The sequence below is a fragment of the Arachis ipaensis genome, chromosome B06, assembly GCF_000816755.2.
Source record: "Arachis ipaensis cultivar K30076 chromosome B06, Araip1.1, whole genome shotgun sequence".
NCBI classification, from domain to species: domain Eukaryota; kingdom Viridiplantae; phylum Streptophyta; class Magnoliopsida; order Fabales; family Fabaceae; genus Arachis; species Arachis ipaensis.
In genome coordinates this window covers 127,661,859-127,666,681 of record NC_029790.2, presented here as the reverse complement: position 1 = coordinate 127,666,681, position 4,823 = coordinate 127,661,859, and positions in this window count along the sequence as shown.

Genomic DNA, 4,823 nt, shown 5'->3' with positions numbered 1-4,823 from the left:
TTTAAAAAATCTTAATCTACAGAATTGGACATATTAAAAGACACATATATATATATATATTAGGTAAGTTTTAATCATTTTAATTATATAAAATATTTAAAATAATTTTTTATTTTAATAAATAATAACATATTATTTTTAAATTTATTTCAAAAATACGTATTAAAAATAAAGTTGAATATACTGTTATATGATAATATTTAAATTTATTTAAATATATCAAAAAGTATTTTTTATTTTTTTCAAAAATATAGTAAAAAAAAGTGTCTTGTAAAAAATGCATATATTTTAGTGAAGATGAAAACTCAGGCACAGTTGACTTCACGTGAAGTTGATGGCTAAAAACGATTAGATAATTTAATTAATTTGACTAAATTTATATCTAACAATTTTCAGTTATCAACTTTATGTAAAGTCGACTGCACCGAAATTTCCACCGAAATGTACATGCTCCATAGTTGGGTACAAAAAGAAAATTGAAAAGCTGATAATGGGCAGAGTTAGGAGCTAAAATTCAGATAATTGGAGGGTTGAAGGCGTGGGATTTCTTAGTATGGTTATGAACCATTGAAGGTGGCAAATAATTCTGGTGTGGGTGTGGACCCCACACTTACTTCTTTGTGAATTTTGGTTTAACTCCATCCATTTGGAAAATTGATTCTATTTTAGCTACTGATTGATTATGGGTTTTATTTTTCAAAGTGCCAGAAATCCACTACGCAAATGGCCCTGCCTTTCTACCTTGATTCCCTTATATTGGATAAAAAGAATAATAACTTCATTTAAATATCTAAGAGTAGCTGTGTTAAGGAAGATTTTTTAGAAATAACAGTTTACTCATTTTAAATATTACTAATTAACTACTAGTTAAAAATAATAAATTCTATTAACACGCTAGTATTTCTCAACTTAGCCTCATCTTTCAAATAAAAAATAAATAAACTTCATTGTTATATTGTTTTTCATGCGACACTTTCATGCATCAACATTTTCTTTTTCACCATCATCTCTTGCGAAATTTCCGAAAAAAAAATATTAAAATTTTCTTATTTATAGTAGTTATAAATTACTATGTTGGATATTTAAATTGTATTGAATATTTATAAGTCTCCCCACAGAGACATATAGCATAGTCCATGTAAATTTTATAAATTTTAAATTACATTTAAGATTTGTTCTGCCAAGAATGTCATGACATCTCTTTCCTTTGACAAGAACTCAAGATTTGTATCTAACATTAACAGTTTCAAGTAATGACAAAGCATGCCTCATCACTTCCAAATGAAAGCAAAACTATTTATTACTAGCTACAAGCCTACAACACTTTTCTATTTTGTATTTTTCTTGAGAGCCCTTTGAGGAGCACCTAGGATAGTAAGAAAGGAAATTGGATGATCAAGTGTTAATCAACTTCTGACATACAAAAACCAACAACCTTTGTTTTCTACTGTCACAAGAGACTAAGCAAGTTGTCACATTATTGGCCATCACATTGCAAGGAATAGGTCTCTGATTAAGTACATGTCAAATTTTTAGGATAGGAACCAACAATAATATCCCTTTGGCTAATCTCATTTTAAACAGTTTATATATATATATATATTGCTCATTAATGATGCATGGAACATGTGAACAAGTAACGTTTTCTTGCTATCCATTTAGCTACAAAATTAGATGGATTTTAAGAGAATCTTTTTCTTCACTAATTGTCTATGTTGGTAAGTCGTATGTATTGGATAAGGTTGAATACATTTTTTTTTTAATTAGTAAGTTTCATTTTTTTTTTTAATTTTTATTCTAAAATGATCTAGATGTACATTTTGGATAAAGTTAATTATTTACGCTGCTATGTGGCTAATGCTACTCGCGTTTTGTTGTTATTATTTCTAAAATGTCCTCGTTAATCTAAGTTAATCACTTTGTCTATTGTCGTTATCCTGTTTTAGTAGGGAAATGTTTAGCGATGTCAACAGGGCAGGGCGGGGGCGGAGACAGGGGATGCCTCCCTGTTCTCCATTTTCGCCCTCAGATTTGCTCCCCATCTCTATCTTCATTCTCCGTCGTGGGGGAATATTGTTCCCCATCCCTATTTTCTACGGGGCCCAATTCTTTGCGGGGACCCAATTCTCCATCTAGATAATAGTTCTAACTAATTATTGGTTTCTATATGAATATAGTTGCAAGTATCTATCTTATACAAAAACTGCAAGATTTTATACAAAAAGTCTAAATGACACGATGGTGACTTCTTTCGAAATGACGCAATGGGGGGACGCAACGACGAGGCAAAAGACAAAATAGTGGACGAGGTGGGAGACGCGACAACAGAGAGAAGAATGGACACGACGGCAGAGTTACGAAAAGGAACACTGCAAATAGAAATTACGACGCGGTAAGGGTGATGGCACGGTGAGGTGTAACGATGCGGTGAGAAGGGTGGCGAGGGGGTGGCCGGCTGGCTGCAGAGAGGTTGGATGGAGTATGAACAGCGTTAGGGATCTCTAAATTGAAGAAGGGTTATGTAAATAAAGATTAGGAGTTGTAGGTTTCTATATATATGTGTGTGTGACAAATGACTAAAAAACATATATGAGAAATAAACTATTAAGGATAATTCAAGAAATTCATACATTTCGGAGAATAGCGGGGACGGGGCGGGGATCCCCGCTCGAGTCTCCGCGCCTGCTTTAGGGGAATTTTGTCCCCATCCCCATCTCCATGGAAAAAATTCTCCACAATCGAATCCCCATTCGGAACAGTCTCCGCAGAAATTTCCGCATCTCAGAGAGTTTTGACTTCCCTATAAATGTTATTACTTTTAGCTAAGTTTGTTTATATGTTGTATTTGGAATTCATATTATTGAGTAGGAATTGTTTAATTTATACAATTTAGAGGAAGATGAATTAGTAACTCCATGTCCCTTCCTGCATTAGATTAATGAACATGACAATAACATAAACATAGAAATTTGTAAGATAAATATACAGATTTTTTTTAAAATAAATCAAAATTTCTCAAAACAAATTAATACACGTATTGAGATATATGGTATAATATAATCCATTTCTATCAAAATAATGATCTAAAAAAATACATAAATTAACATAAAAGTAAATCTTAGTAATGTTTGAAAATTGAAATATATGAGTTGTTCCTGCCTAGGGCTCCGGCCAAGGTATAGGTCGGTGGCAGCTACAAGGATGCTTGCATGGCTGCTCTCGCTCAAAGATCGTGACACCAATGCGAGTCTTGTCTGAGTAGTGAGGAGTACTTGCAAAAAGGACTCCGATGCTTAAGTTAGTTTATGCGCAGAATAATATCTTAACAATGATTATCGTGAGTAGTGAATTCTGACTGTGTTTTTGTTACTCGGACTTGATTTCTATTTAACGAAGTAGTGTAACCGCACTGTGAATCTGTATCATAAGAATCCTGGCTTAGTGGTTCGTTGATTCCGAGATTTGGTTCGCTGATTCTGTGCTTTGCTTTATGCATTTGGTCAAACCGAGTTATGACGTTAGGTTCCGAGCTTATTGATGCGTGAGCATCTTCTCTATCTTTTCCTAGTGAATTTACATTCAAATTGTTGAGTTTAATCAAAATTTAAATATCTTTTAGCCAATGTGGATGCTACTTTGAGTTGTGTGCATTTCTATTTATTTTAGGTAGCATTCGGATGGATTTGACGGAGTTTTGTAGCAGAAAAGGAAGAAAGCGAATGATGCTGTCAACCCCGACCTCTTTGCACTCAAACAGAAATAACCTGAGCTATAGAGATCCAATTGACGTGATTTTAGCGGCATTGGAAATCTAACTTCCAGAACTTTCCAACGATATATAATAGTATACCCTTTTCTTCCATTTCACTCTACCTCCTCCACGCTGAACTTGAGCTTTCTCAAGTTCAGCGTGGAATCTAACGCACAGAGGAAGAATCACGTATCATCCCACGCTGAACTTAGGTTAATCCAAGTTCGGCTTGGATTCAAGCTCCAAAGGACGCGTATTGCTCTCACCCACAATGAACTTGAGAATTCTCAAGTTCAGCGTGGACCATAATGAGCCCAATGGTCCCTATGCACTCATACAAAGCTGCGCTCAAGTTAATTAATTTTGATTTAGTTTTGATTTTATTTATAATTAGGAAAAGATATTATTTTAGTTTTAGGAAATATATTTTACATTAATTAGGATTAGATATAAAAGGAAAAAGAATAAACCCTTCGGATTCTCTTCTCTTCTACCTCATTCCGCAATTTACAGTTTTTGAGAATCCTAGTTTTCTCTCTGAACCATGAGCAACTAAACCTCCACTGTTAAGGTTAGGAGCTCTGTCTATTGTATGGATTGATAATATTATTTTTCTATTTTAATTCATATACTGATTTATAATTCAAGAATTATTTTCGTTCTTTATCTTATGAATTTGGGTGGAACGGAAGTATGACCCTTGTTCTAATTGAGTTCTTGTATAACTTGGAAAAGCTCTTTACTTGAACAACAACTTGAAAATAATTTCTCCTAAATTTCTAATTATCTGGACTTAACGGGATACGTGACATATAATCCTCTTATATTTGGGTAATTAGGATTTCTGTGGCATATAAACTAGAATTGAACTTCACCCTCTAATTGGAATTAAGTGACCAAAGAATTGGCGGTTGATGAATTTTAGAGGAGACTAAAAAGGTCTAAGGAATTAGGGTTTAGTCACATATAGTTTGCCATGAATTAAATTTTACATGATTAAAATAGTTAGTAAGAAAAATCAATCCGAAAAATAGATAACTCTGAAGACTTAACTGTTTCTCCATATATTACT